General features: G+C 46.8%; 1 protein-coding gene across 1 annotated transcript in view; it reads left to right on the top strand.

Moving 5' to 3' along the window:
- The window catches only part of LOC121863257 (DNA polymerase alpha subunit B-like), a 68,139-nt gene that overhangs the window by 16,855 nt on the left and 38,135 nt on the right, over positions 1-13,149 (top strand). The window lies entirely within an intron of this gene.

Below are 13,149 nucleotides of genomic sequence, written 5' to 3'. Positions count from 1 at the left end.
AGGTGCGGCCAAGACGAACTTCTCGGCATTCAGAGTGATGCTGTGCGTCCTGCACCTGGTCAGTACCTCGTCGATGCGGCGAAGATGTGTCGGGTAGTCCTCATCGTAGAGGAGGATGTCATCCACTACCTTCACGCAGTTGGTCATGCCTTGAAGTGCCATGTCACCACGGAGACAGAAGGCGTCCCCCGTAGCAGCAAATCCCATTGGGCCACGGCGGTAGCGGAAGCGTCCATAAGGCTTGATAAAAGTGGTCAGTGGCTGATCCTCCTTCTTCAGTGGGATCTGCCAGTAACCACAGAGGGTGTCCATTGTCGAAAAGTGCTGTACCTTCGGGTCTACACTCCGTATAGCTTCAAAAGGTGTGGGTGAAGGGTGGGCGGTACGGGACACCTGGCTGTTAAGCTTAGACAAATCGGTAGTAATCCGTACTCCACCGTTAGTCTTAGCCACAGCAACTAGAGGGTGGCACCAAGGGGATGGGTCGTCACCAACGGGTACGATGACACCCTGGGCCACCATGGAATCCAGTTCCTTCTTGACTGAATCCCTGAAGGCGAGAGGGATCAACCGGGGAGTGTGTATGGCAAACTGCTGCTCATCTTCCCTCAGGTGAATCCTCAAAGGCGGACCCGCCATAGCCTTAAGTGGCGCGGTCCATAGGGCCTCCTTCGTCACCAGCACTTCCGAGTACTCCTTCAGGAAGTAGGCCCTTGCGGCTGAAGGAGACGTCTCGCTGTGAAGAGGAAGCAGCCATGACTTGGGTGGAGGCGGGGCGGGAGTGGACGCGGGTACTGGTTAGCTCTGTGCGGCAGCGCCAGGTGTGTCACTCGTTGACTCACGCACCCTGCTGGCGGTGTACCGAGCAGCTGGGATCTGCTCAGGAAAGTCTCTGGGCACCACGCCTAATTCCTTGCAGTGCTCCCACGACAACAAGGGTGTAGCGAGAGTAGGCTGCACGTCCATCCATCCGTGACACGACCTGTCGCCGTAGGTGATCTCCGCTTGAAAGGAGCCTACAGCGTCCGACATCTGGGAACCGTCCGCATTGTAGTACTGCAGCTGCGGCGGTGGTCCCAGGTCGCGTTTGGTGAGGCCCAGTTTCTGGAGGTGCTTCAGGCCTATCACCGTAGTATCAGTGCTGGTGTCCGGTATCACCTTGATGTGACGGCGACGCGGATGGTAGGGGAAAGGGTAGCCCTGGGGCGTGTGGTCAATTCCACCTTCCTGATGTGACTCAGCTGCTGCTTGGGGCTGCGTGGGCCATTTGAAGGAGGCTGCGTGCGAACCACCCCGAGGGAAGTGCGCTGCTTTCCTCCTTGTCTCGGGCTTTTGGGCTTGGGTTGGCGGCAGCACTTGTCGTAGTGTCCATAGCGACCGCAGGCCTGACACTTGTGGCCTCGTGCAGGGCACCTGTCTGTGTTAGACCAGTGGCCCTTACGGTCACATCCACGACACAGTGCGTCGGCGGCCCGGCATGTCTTGGGGCCATGCTGCTTTCCACAGCTGCCACAGGAAGCACTAGGCGGAGGCGTGGAAGAACGTGCGGCAGCCTTCACGTTGTTGGCCGCCTTCTTGCCCTTCTTGTACTGTGAGATAGCTCTCACAGCAGGTGGGGCCCATAAGGCAGAGGTGGCAGACTTGGTGGCCTCGTATGACCGACATTCATTCACTACCACCTGGAGTGTGGAGGAAGCGTCCAGGGGGATGAGTCGCTGCACCAACTCTTCTTGCCTGACACCTGTCAAGATCCCATGCTTGATCCAGGCTTCCTCACATTCCCGGCTGTGCGCCTTGCAGAAGTCGATCTCCTCTGACAAACTCTTCAAACGTACAAAAAAGTCGTGAAAGGATTCATTCTCCGCCTGCTTGCAGCTGGTGAAGGCGCGGCGACGCAAAGCCTCGTTATTCCGACCTTTAACGTGCTCCTGTAAAAGGTTGAGCACATCCGTCACTGAAGACGTAGAATCGGGAGGCACTTGCAACGTGTGCTCCAAAACTCTCTGGGTCTCCAGCGACAAACACATCCGCAGTTGGATGAGCTGTTTGTTTGGAGGCATGCTATCAAGGTCCACCATTGTGGAGTAATCTGTCCACCGCCGCCTCCACTCACGAAAAAGCTGAAAAGTGACGTCTGATGAGAGGGCGGGTGGGGGTTGAACAGATGCCTTGGGAGCTGTTGGAGTAGCAAGAGTGCCTGGAGGACGCTGGTGTGGTGGAGGAGGGAGGGTATTGGCGCCTTTATGCGCGCTACCTGCGAGTGAGGGAGGGTGGGTTAGCGCCAGGGTCGCCAGTATCGCATCAAAGCGTGCCTTTTCCTCCTCTCTTCGTATCTCCTCCCTCTGAAGTTCCATCTCTCTGCGTCTCTCGTCCCTGTTGTCCATCCACCTCAGAATTGTGGCAATGTCCGTCGCTGGAGGTGGAGGATGAGAGTCTGCGCCTGGTGGAGGGGAAGGTGGTGGGGAGTCGTGTCTCCCATCTTGACGTCCCTTCTTATCGCCCATCTTAGTATGCTTGAACTGTGCTGTTTAGTATATAAGGTGGTGCCTCATCAGCTCGAACCACATATATATGATGTAAACAGCGCAGAAATAACACATAGAGTCCACTGTTCTGTCCGTGAGTGCGTGTGTGTGTGTCTGTGTCTGAGAGAGCAGATCGTGGTGGCCTTAATGTGGGTGGCTAGAGCTGCCGCGGAGGTGAGAACGTTAGTGTCTCCCCGGATGTCACACAACAAGGGTGTACGCCTGCGTGCTCCGTGGGTACCACAAAAAACAGGCCAATGCTCAACTCAGCTCTAGACACACTAATACACTGACACTGCCACCGTCACTAAAACGCACTGTGACAGCGCAACACTGCACGTCGCGGCGAAACACAACGCAACACAACACAAAGAGTCGACGCGCACATCAACCAGCAGACGTAACTGTCTCGGCATTGTTTCTGCACTGTAAGTCCACAGATCCTACTCACTGCGCCATGAAGGTTCCAAGTGTTCCCTGAAGAAGGCAGTGATGGGTTGGGAAACACCGGGTAACACTGAAGTCCATTTATTAACGGATAGGAGAAATACAAGTGGTGACTAGTGTGTGCCTTGCACGAGGCACGGTGTCAGACTGAGACTGCATTGCCATATGGCAGCCTCGGGGCAATGTTGCCACATAGCACGTGCAGTGTTGCCGCGTAATTACATATATAAATGCTACTCGGCACAGTAGCTTATATACAAGGTTGCTACTCGGCACAGTAGCTTAGATACATAACCTACAGTTCCCACTCATCTTTACACACTGAACTGTACTTTCGTCACTGCACATCACCTTTTCCCTCTGCTCTGGTGTCCAGTGTCGATATTTGCGGGCAAAAGCAAGACGAGCCTTCCTCATTTTGTCCGTGAGAAGTGGTTTTTTGGGGGGGCGACGACATGGCAAGTGCAGTTCCTTTTGCAGGCGATGCTGAATGGTACGCTGTGCCACGTTTCCCGGGACGTCAGGGTGGTTCCTTTGCAACTCAGCTGCTGTAATGTGTGGAGTTTTAAGCACTTCTCTTCGCAGAAGGGCATTTGTAGTCTTAACTAGTCTTGCGTGGACGTCCAGACCGAGGTTTGGCTGGTGGAACAGAGGCAGGAGGCAGGTCACGTGCAACGGCCTTGAGCCGGTGGATGGTGGCTTTGTTTCGTCCCGTACGTCTAACAATTTCATTCACAGGCACCTTTTCTTCAATTAAAATGAGGATTCTATCCTTCTCCTCTCTTGTAAGATTAGTCCCAGGCATCCTGAACACAATTAATGAAAAATATGGCGCATAAACACAGTACACTGGTAATCCACACAAGGGGGCGCTTGGAAAATCTGACACAGATCCACTCAGGACGGCAGCTCATTGAGCACTGCTGGTTTTGCTGTGGTTTCCATGACACACCAACCCGGGAGAGTTGCCAAATACTGTCGGATGTCGACTGGGTAATTTTAGAGGCAGATAAACGCAATAATTCCTGCGGCATTCACCCCTTGTTATAGAGGGCCGAGAGTCGCACGACTTTTTGCGGTTGGTGTATGTGTGGAGTGGAGAAAATGGTGGTTGAAGAAAGGTGTGCTTACATTGTAGGTGCCGGGGAGATTGATGGTTTGATATACAAGGACACTATTCATACAGTGAGCCCTTGTTTTTTGATATGGATGCATTCCTGAGGACCATGACAAACAGTCAATTATCCTACAGTTTGAACCTTGATTTCACTGCCTCGACGGGACCTGGACCATGCTGTTAAATCTAAATATGGGGGGTGCTGATGAAACCATTGCATCAAGCTACCAAGATTATCATATTTGTCATAATATTTTAGGTTAGAAATGATAAATGTTAGATGGTGTTGATATTGTTTTCTCTACGTATAATTCAAATTTGAGTATGTAAATAAACACGTACTTTCCATGGGGCGTAAATCAGTCAGGATATTTAGTCCACCCTCGTAAAACCTTTTTCTCTAATACAGAGCAAAAGAGTAAAAAATACAATATAAATATAATATAAAACTATAAAATAAGAAATATGAGCATGGGTGTGTATGTGTGGAAAGTGAACATATGAGTAGAGGCAATGAGCACCGAGCTGTAACTGCGTGTCTGTTTCAACACAAACGCACACGCATGTCTGGTGATTGCCCAGCTGGTCTGTGTTCGATTACAGTACCGGATTCATTCATTTTCTGTTAAATTCTTGTGCCTTGCTTACCACTTAAAGTAATTATTTATAGTTACTGTGCTGTTCAAACGAAATATCTAAATGTACACTTGGCAAAAACTTTTTGAACACCTGGGCACGAAGGATGTGAGAATGAGCACTATGGGGATTGTCATCTTGGAATGGTTTCAGATTGTTCGTTCATTTTTCAGTTTGTATAGTGCTTATAGTGTTCGAGAAGTTTTTGGTGAGTCTTTGTACGGTAATAATAAAGTAAATAAATGTAACACTGAGGGGCGAGGTGATGAGGCAAGGATAAACCAGGGCATATGGAGGTGCATTATACACTACAATAATAATTATTAAGTTCTGGTAAAATACACTACAATATTATTTACCAAGTGCTCAAGACAGATGGTGTGGTAAGCACCAGCCCACGGGGAGTTACAATAACAGTGCTTGAGAGATAGTGTGCTGGCAATACTAAATGAGAGTGGGTCAGTGTTACCGTTCTGTAAATAAGAGACTGAGTATACTACAGTACAGTGCAATAGCTTGTGTGGGATTTTTTGGGAAAATTTATTATTTTTCGATGAAATTTTATTAACCCGGCCTCAGTTTCTGTAATATTTCAACCTTCTGCACGATGTTCAGAGAAAAACTTTTCTTCTTTGGCTGACTAGCATCTATGGTAGGGTTTTCAGGTCTCTTAGAGGCCATAATAGATGCAAAGAAAGTAGAGATTTTAAGTGATCACATGAGCACAGCACTGTCTTGACTTCAATGCCAAAATAAACCAACCGCAGTGCCCACAGTAGCATTGCAGCAGGTAGAGGAACTAGTGGAAATTATGGGCAGAAATTTGTTCCTAACCAACCTGCATGATATGATAGGGGAAGTGATCTGGTAATTCTGTATGCACAAGAGTGGACAGATATGCTTTAAATGGCTAGTCACTTAGATTTAGGAATGCAGATTGCCAAAGAAAGCTGTACATTACACTGTACTTGATATCAATGAGGAAATGGCATTGGTAAACATGATATTGCTTTAAAAAGAATTTCATTAAGCATGAAAAATACTTGTTGGCATCAACAGTAAGGTCGGGATATATCACGAGATGGGGTCCAATGATGTTAGCTATACAGGTGCTCCCCGACTTACGACGGGGTTCGGGACCCAAATCCAGGTCGTAAGTCGGAATGGTCGTAAGTCCGACATAGATAAAAAAATTGTAAAAAAAAAATCTACAATGAAATACAGTACAGTAAAAGTAATAAATAATGAGGAATGGATACAGTGTGACTGAGCACTTACCTTTAATGTAGTCAGCTGAATGCACACGGGACCCCATAATTTTCTAATTATACATGGAGACTACATTAACTGAAAGAAGCAGGAGGAGACAGGGCTGGGTGGGTCATCAATGTCGCTTTCTTCAGACAGGTTTATGTGCTGTAGAAACTTGCTGGTTTGAAGGTATTGGATCATCTTGAGGGAGTGAAGAGGCAGCACTGGTGGGGCGTGAGGAGACAGCACTGGGGGCCTTCTTAAAATAGATGTCCAATTTAGACTGCACAGTTTGCTTTTTCTTTTCATTATAAATTTCTCTGTAGCAAGCAAGTGCATCTTGGATCATTCTGTCAACTTTGGCATAACGCTCATAATTTTGATCCATGCCATCGAACATTTGCATTCCTTTATTAATTGTAGCAAATGCCTCTGCCATTTGCTTAACTGAAAACTTTTTGGGGGGTGCAGGTCCTTCTTCTACATTTAGATTGTTTTAATATCAAGGAACACCAGACTTGGCAGCTGATGCGCCATCCAGGGAACACCAGACTCGGCAGTAGACGCCACACTGCCACCCTCACTTGACAATCCCACACTTACATAAACGATCAAACCTAAAGTCAGTTACAGTATTAAATCTTTTTCCATTAAGCTTTCCATTATCTTCACTTCACTTTTCGCTTCACTAGCAACCCATTTATACTCACCTTAGAAGTCGTAATCTGCAGCAGAGTCGGCTGCTTACTTGTCACTCACTCAGAAAGACTGTGCGGGTGAGCAGCCACGGTGGTGCTTCTGGTGAACAAATAACACACATGTTTGCCATGGCGGTATATTTGAAATATTTTCTGCCCGATTTCCCCCCTGAAATAAATAAAATTATCGCTATACAGTATATTGGCAAATGTCAATCATTTTGGTTGTCGCGAAATAAAAAAAATCTTTATAAAAAGTCTTGATATATCCCGACCCTACTGTACAGTACTTCTGCTTCCTTGGTTATGAATAATTTTTGCAGCAGTCATATATTTCTCAATATTATTTTCCCACATTGACACTAATTAAGTTATGAAAAAGAAATGTACTGTATTCTTAGGCAATGTCCGACAATAACCCTTAAATAACTATCATATTCTCAAAAGAATAATAGAAGTGTGCACTTTATTCAAATCAATTATTCTTGTTATTCTAAATGGGGTGTTGAGGTGGTTACATGTTGACAGGAGCTGGGTTTTCTTTGTTAATACACTGTACAGTCTCTCCTCGACTTACGATGGGGTTTCGTCCCGACGACCAGGTCGTAAGTCGAAAAGGCGAAAATAATACATAGAAATTCTAAGATGGGTGTCACTTTTTCTTTTCAGCACCACGAGAACTCTCACTTACGCTGGCCAGCCATTTTAAAGGGAATTACAAACGAAAATTTTGTCAGTAAACTGCGCGACCACTAACGTCGGGACTCGAAAATTCGTAATGTGAAAAGTATTTTATACGACCATGGCCGTCATATGTCGAGGAGAGACTGTATCTCCCTTACATTGAGCAGGCGACCCGCATGTTTCCGTTGGTAGCACTTTAGCTTACTCTTGCAATAATTGGACTTGCAGGGGTACCAGTAAGGCCTTTGTGTGTAGTAATTTTATGAGTTTATACTGTATAAGTGTTCATTCGCACAGCCACAGGTGTTAATTCTTCTAAAGTATAGAAGAATCTATACGATCCCACTACATCATTATTTTTACGGACACTAATGTTAGGTACACTCCGTGTGTTTGGCTCTCACAGAATGCTGCTCCATATATTCCTGACATAAACATCCAGCTCCTGGACTTCAGGAGCAGGAAGCTTGTATGGCATTTAGGCCATTAATAGTTTGGGCCAGGCATGGGCAACCTTTCCTCGGTCATGGGCTGCATTATGCTTTAGGTATTTTTCTGTGGGCCAACCCACCAAAATTTATATCCTACCTAACCCAAAAGTAATGTTAATATTGTATTAGCACAGACAGTGAAACAATTTATCGTTACGTCCACCTTACAATATTTTCAGTTTACAATCATCCTTTTTTTTCCCCAATTTTGAAACAAATCCACCATAATAATTTTTTTAGTGAAATTTTAAATATGCATGCCCATGGAGAGCCTAATAAGACAAGAATAAATAGATAGGACAGACAGCCAGTCATGAAGGATGGGGTACTATGGAGAGAGACAGTCTGTCAACAAGGAAGAGACCTTTACCTTTGACCACTGTCTGTAACCCCACTTAGACTTGCCCAACCTTAGCTAATTCCCAAGTGACCTACTTCCACATAGCAGTTAATCATCAAACAGACCGTGCTGAGCTTGGGCCACAAATTTACGCAAGCAGGTTAAAATGTTTATTTTGTTGACTGTTTATATTTGTTTCACTTAAATTTTTGTAGTTACTTACTCATAGGTGATGAAACAGTAATGAAATGTGTTTGATGATTATTCTTTCAATAAATATTCCTTTACTCGCCATAAGCTGGCTGCATCTACTACCTGAACCGCGGGCCACTTTAAATAGAATTTCTCAATCTCATTGGGCTGCACAAAGACATGGTTCAGGCCGCATGCAGACCACTGACGACAGGTTGCCCATGCCCGGTTTAGGCTGTTGGATATTTGGGCTTTCATGAACTAAACGCCAGCCAGTTCCCCTTACAATGTACAGTTACGAAACACGTAGCCAACATCTATAAAATTATATTACTGTACTGTAGTAATACTGTACTGTAGTGTGCGAATAAAATGAAATACAGTACTGTACACAAAGGTACAATACCCGTACCTAATAAGTACTAAATAAAATGGTTCAGATAGGCACTTAAAGAAAACTTCGTAACTGCAGTTTACAGCAGGCTAAAATCAATTCTTATCTGTATGATATTGTTGTACAGTATTGTTGTGTTTCTTAATGTTTGTACAGTACTGTACTTGAGTTTGGGGATGCAATGGACATGGTTGTATGCAACACTTTTAGAAGAGGGTGATCAGGTGATTATGTATGTCAGGTGGAACAAAAACCCCAATTACTTTCTCATTGGGAAATCATATAGGAAGCTTGTTAGAGCTGTAAAGGTTATAACAGGGGAAGAATGTGCCTTGCATAATAGATTGCTTGTGTGTGACATTTCTATATGCAGAGGTGAGAAGGAGGTTTATGTTCAAAGAAAGGTCGTGTGGAAGTTGAAGGAACAAAATGCAAGAGAAACATTTGAAGTTGAGTTCAGAGGTCTGGAAACAACCAGTGAGAGGCTATGCCAAACTAAAGAATGTTCTGCCGAGTGCAACTGACAAGGTGTGGCCGGAGGCTAAGTGTTGGGTCAGCATAGGTTTACAAGGCTAAGAAACATGGACATGTAGAATAGTGCATACACAAATACAGAGGTTTTCAGAATAGCCAGGCAAATAGTGGGAAGAAACAAAAACAATTTTTTTTTAGAAGTGCATGAGAAATGATCATGGTAATGTGGTTATTGATTGCAAGGAATTGAAGGATGCAAGAAAAAATGTGGTCAACTGTTGAATGTGGGGCATGAATGGGATGGCCAGCCTAGAAAGAGTAGAACAAGTATAAAGACCATGCCCAAGAATTGAAAGAGAATACAGTAGGTGAAGTAAGCAATGACAAAGAATGGAAAGGTGGCTAAAAGCTCTTGGATAGTTTCAGAAATGCAATGTATATGGAGATGATAATGTGTATTTTTCAGTGGTGACCGAATTGACTAATGCAATCGTGATGGATTGCACTGTTTCAGATAACTAGAGGAAGTGCGATTGTGAGTTCTTACAATTCTTGAATGTGGGAACTACAGGAGAGAAGGGTGGTTGATGTAGCTTCCCTTTATTTTGCGATACTACTTCTCCCGTGTTTTGGTTATGTATGTTGCAATGTGGAGGTGTGATAAAAATGTAGATCTACTGTACTATAACCTGGGAAGTGTGGATCATTGATAAGGGTTGGGATATGGAATGGTAATGAGGTGGATAGGATTGTGTGGATATGGAGATGTTGATAATGTGGATATTACAATGTGGGTAATGTGGTAGATAGGGTGTGGATATGGAGATGTTGATAATGTGGATATTACAATGTGGGTAATCTGGTAGATAGGGTTGTGTGGATATGAAGATGTTGATAATGTGGATATTGAGATGTGGGGAATGTGGTAGATAGGGTTGTGTGGATATGGAGATGTTGATAATGTGGATATGGAGATGTTGATTATGTGGGTAATGCAGTGGGTTGGCTTGCGTGGATATGTGGGTAATGCAGTGGATTGGGTTGTGTGGATATGGGTTATGCGGTTGATAGGGTTGTGTGGATATGATGTGGTTGATAGGGTTGTGTGGATATGGAGATGTGAAAATATGTAGAAATACAGTGATAAGTGATTATCAGTATGTGGTGATATGGGTACATCATGGCATGTGGATGTGTGAAGATGCTCAAGGCTGTGTGGATGTTTGTATTTTAACATTAGGGCATGTGTGGATATATCGTGACACGAGGACATATTTATGGATGTATGGATAAGAAATATAATGTGGAAGTTTAATTTTTGGCGGGCAATCACGTCTAAGGATCCGGATTCCACAGTCGTTGGTTTTCCCCGCTAGTTGACAAGAGAGTATGGTTGTCACAATAGTTTCACCGCCGTTTGAATGTCGTGAAGTGTTCTTGTAACTGTATTCTCGCCTTTAATTTCGGGAAAAAATTACGAATCATAGTACAGTATTGGGATTTATTCTCAAGTTAAATTTTCCTGTAACTACAAATAAGAGAGAGAATACGTCTCGCCGAGTTTTGTATGTTGTAAAACATTGGTGGTTATCCAGAATGTACTCGCCATTACACCGAGACGGTACCGTAACTGGATGATCTCTCTTATTTTCGGTTATAAGACAATTAACGTTCGAATATTTGAGTCTTGCCCCGGGCTAAGGGGGAGGAGGAGGAGCGGCCGGGGACGCGTCAACACTTCGCCGCCGTGACTATTTTTTCTCCCGCCACCGACAACTTTTGACCAAGATGGCGGGCCCAACTCCGAGGTGACTTGTACGATCACAACCTTTATTTTCCTCAATCCTTTTTTTCCCGGAATAAAATTTCGATTGGCAGTGTTATATTTAAAAAACCCGGAGAATTTACTTTACTCGGGATTGTATGATAAAAGAGGACGGAAATGGTGTGGACTAAGGATTGGGACAATTACTGGGCAACATCATCGTACCTGACTGCAAGACACTGCCAGATTCCTCTGTAAATACCCGCACTCAAATTTGTTTTACGCTTTCCTTTGAAGTTGGCGACTGGAATGGGAGGTTTGAGCTATCGTTATGAAGTAAAAATACAACAACGACTGGAGTCATGAAAACTATATTCTAGGGAAATGTCGGTCGTGCCTGTAGGAGAGAGGGGGAGGGGATAATTTAGACTAGTAAATTCTGTTTCAGGCAAGGTGGCAGAGGTGAGAGCCATTTGGAATGTTGCGGTCTAGAAGGCGGAATTAGTTCTATTTCGGGGGTTTAAAATGGATCCATGAGCCTCGCACTGCTCGACTGGAGGTGAGGGAAGTGTCTGTCTAGGTTGGGGTGAGGGGGAGAAGGAAAGCGCAAGGAAATAAAGGGAGATGGGGGAGGATGTGGAGGGAGAGGAAGGATAAGAACATTGGGGTGTGGTGGAAGTGTAGGTGAGAGTAGGGGTGGTGAAGGAGGGTGAGGTAGGGGAGATTGGAAGGAGTGGCTGGTAGAGGTGGTGGTGGAGGGTAGAGGTAGTAAGGTGCAGGTTGTGGTGGTGGGCGGGACTGGTGGGACTATGGTATTTTAGCTGGTAGTGGAGTGGAGCAGAGGCGTAACCCACTCATTCCGCTCTACACCTTCACTGGGTGTAGCCTGGTGGGTTAGGTGTGTAGAAGGCAGGGGATGGTGGATGTAGCGTGGTCTGGCTTTAGCCCCACCCACACCATCCGTCTTCTGCTCCTCCACCTGACTGTGGATGGAGTGTGGAGTGGCGGAGGTGCAGTGGAGGAAAGGAGGTGGAGGCTCTGTGTTGTCCCGGGGCGGTGCGTGCGTGCGTGGCCCCGGCCAGGGTGGGGGAGGTTGAGGAGGAAAGGGGGGAGGGATTGGTCCTCTCACCGCCACCCAACACAGACGTAACCCACTCACCAGGGCACACGCTCCTACAATTTTACCGTCGTGTACGGGATGTAGAGGCGGGGTGTAGCAGGTGTGGTAGTGATCCAGGTGAGGGAGATGGACCTTGGTGGCCCGGGTGAGGGAGATGGACCTCGGTGGCCCGGGTGAGAGATGAACCCCTTGATGACTCAGGTGGGGAGATGGCCCTTAGTGGCTCGGGTGAGGAGATGGACCTCAGTGGCCCAGGTGAGAGATGGACCTCAGTGGCGGGTGAGGAGATGGACCTCAGTGAGAATGGACCTCGGTGGCGGAGATGGACCTCAGTGGCTCAGGTGAGGAGATGGACCTCAGTGGCTCGGGTGAGAGATGGACCTTGGTGGCCGGGTGAGGTGGACCTCGGTGGCCGGGTGAGGCTCGGACCTCAGTGGCCCAGGTGAGATGATGGACATGTGCTTGGTGAGGGATGACCGTGGTGGACTGGGCGTGAGGGCAGTGGTGGTGGGCTGGGTGGAGGGTGGTGGTGGGGCTGGGTGGGGGGGTGGTGGTGGGCTGTGGATGAGAGGTGGTGGTGGCCAGGTGCGTGAGGTGGTGGTGGGCTGGATGAGAAGTGGTGGTGGATCAGGTATGCGATGGAGGGAGGTGGTGGTGTGCTGAGCCGGGTGGGTAATGGAGGAGGTGTTAGTAGTGAGCTAAGTGTGGGAGGGTGTTGGTAGTGGAAGCCGTGTGGGAGGTGTTGACTGATAGTGAGCTAAGTGTGGGGTGTTGGTAGTGAGCCGTGTGGGAGGTGTTGGTAGTGTGTGAGCCGTGTGGGAGGGGCTGCTGGACCAGATGGTGAGGTGTTAAAATTAATGAGGAGGTGGGTGGGTGATGGTGGGTCGTGTGAGGGAGGGAGGCGGGTGATGGTGGGTCGTGTGAGGGAGGGAGGTGGGTGATGGTGGGTCGTGTGAGGGAGGGAGGTAGGTGATGGTGGGTCGTGTGAGGGAGGGAAGTAGGTGATGGTGGGTTC

This window comes from Homarus americanus, unplaced genomic scaffold, assembly GCF_018991925.1.
Source record: "Homarus americanus isolate GMGI-L3 unplaced genomic scaffold, GMGI_Hamer_2.0 scaffold46197, whole genome shotgun sequence".
Classification (NCBI taxonomy): Eukaryota; Metazoa; Arthropoda; class Malacostraca; order Decapoda; family Nephropidae; genus Homarus; species Homarus americanus.
This window is presented reverse-complemented; position numbering and strand designations above follow the sequence as displayed.